This window comes from Saccopteryx bilineata, chromosome 8, assembly GCF_036850765.1.
Source record: "Saccopteryx bilineata isolate mSacBil1 chromosome 8, mSacBil1_pri_phased_curated, whole genome shotgun sequence".
Classification (NCBI taxonomy): Eukaryota; Metazoa; Chordata; class Mammalia; order Chiroptera; family Emballonuridae; genus Saccopteryx; species Saccopteryx bilineata.
Window position 1 is genome coordinate 76,850,398 of NC_089497.1, and position 2,128 is coordinate 76,852,525.

Genomic DNA, 2,128 nt, shown 5'->3' on the forward strand with positions numbered 1-2,128 from the left:
ACTTACTTTAGTTAAAAAAATCAATGAATTAACACTTTTAAAGAGAGTAAATACACTGCTTCTTAAAATAAAAAAATCTTATTAATAGGGTGTTATAATTGGGGTTTTAAATTATAGGAATTCAGGTAGGAAAAAATAGCATCACCAAACATAAGTATGGAACTAAATTTTATTGACACTAACAATATATTTTGTATAATTTTCAAGCTATACATTCTTGTTTGTGTTCATTTCCTTTTCATCTAAATTTTCATGTTTTTATTTTCTGATTACAAAATAATAACGTATTCATTATAAGAAGTTAAAGTAAACAGATATAGAGCACTATAAATCCCCAAATTGTCACATTTAAAAAGCTGTATTAGTTTGTTACATTTTTCCAGTCTTTTATTCTCTAATACAAATAAACACAACAATATTATAATAAATAGATATAATAAACATGTCAAAATCAAAGAGTGACAGATGTCTTATTTTTACTTAATAATGTCTGAAACTATGTTGTTTTCATAAAAACTCATTTTTCCATAAGATCTATGTTTTAAAATTATGTATTTCAAATTTTATAATTATATGTGACTTCTAGACTGTTTCTAATAAACAAACAAATATTGACCTATAATAAGGGACTTGGATAGACTCTTATTCAACTAATTGGATGTGGTTGTTGTAACATTCATAAATGAAAGTTTCCATGTAATTGATCATGATTGATAGATAATAATTTACTAATAAGTTTGGCATTTTGCTTTACTACAAATTAAAATTTATTTATGATTAAAAAGTGAGCATTACAGAATCTCTGGTCTAAAACAATTAAAATCAAATAGGGAATGTATCAAGTATATAAATAACCATAATAATAAAATAATGTGTCACAAGATTATTATAAAACAAGGGAAGTGCCATATACCCAGTGACCTACATGAGTCAATATTTGATGAGTAAATTAAAGTTTAAACAGAGACTTTGATAAGGGATTTTACCAGTTTACCAGACTTTTTCCAGAATAAATAATTCCATTGCTCTATTTAATTGTAAAAAGATAATGTCTATCATTTACTCACAAGTGTCTTTTATATTCAATTTAAGTGTCATTCTCCTATGTCTGCTATTGTTTAGTATATTTGATTTACAACTAGAAGAGATGAGGACATCTATACAGGAGCAACAGATAAAATTATCACAAATCAATTCAAATTAAAATATAATTCTATATTTAGATTATTTTTAAAAAATTCCAGCATTGTGAACATTAGAGAAGGATTGGCCAATCATATAGTATAAATTTACATAATCCTTTTTGAAAGCAATATCTCATTGAGGTCTATCTTGCTGGGCTTTTTCTGTAGACCTACATCATTTGAAATGCCTCATAGGGTAAATATGTTGCTTCCTTTATTCACAGAAGTATGTTTTAGACCTTTGGGAAGAAACTACAAGACAGAGAGAGATAGAAGGAAGCAATATGTTAACACATTTAAAGAAATAAAAAGCCATATTCTTTTTTATTTTTGAGAGAGAGAGAGAAAGAGGGATGAAAGGAGAAAGATGAGAAGCATCAATTTGTAATTGTGTCACTTTGATCATTGATTGCTTCTCATACATGCCTTGACTGAAGGGGGGCTCTAGCAGAGCAAGTAACTCTTTGCTCAAGCCAGTGACCTTGGGCTTCAAGCTAGAAACCTTTGGCTCAAGCCAGCAATCCTGGGATCATGACAATCCTGTGCTCAAGCAGGCGACCTCAGGGATTTGAACCTGGGTCTTCAGCATCCCAGGTTGAAGCTCTATCCATTGTGCCACCACTAGTCAGGCAAATAAGTCCATAATCTTAACGCAAGAGTCTAATTAATGGAAATGTATCATAAAAAAGTATTCAAACAGAAGAAAAAACTATATGCACAAAATGTATTATATTAAATATTAAATTTTAATAAAATATGGAATAAATCATTATCCAACAAAGTAATTGAATATATAATAAAAAAAAACAGTAAAAAAAAAAAGCCCTGGCCAGTTGGCTCAGTAGTAGAGCATCGGCCTGGCATGTGAATGTCCTGGGTTCAATTTCCAGTCAGGCAACACAGGAGAAGCGCCCATCTGCTTCTCCATCCCACCCCCTCTCACC

At 30.0% G+C, this 2,128-nt stretch overlaps 1 non-coding gene across 1 annotated transcript; it reads left to right on the plus strand.

The window, feature by feature from the left end:
• Positions 1-1,319: 1,319 nt before the first annotated feature.
• Positions 1,320-1,449, plus strand: LOC136312400 (small nucleolar RNA SNORA18). The gene has a single exon (XR_010726988.1). It is a non-coding gene; the product is annotated as a small nucleolar RNA SNORA18 (small nucleolar RNA).
• The last annotated feature ends 679 nt before the right edge of the window (positions 1,450-2,128 follow it).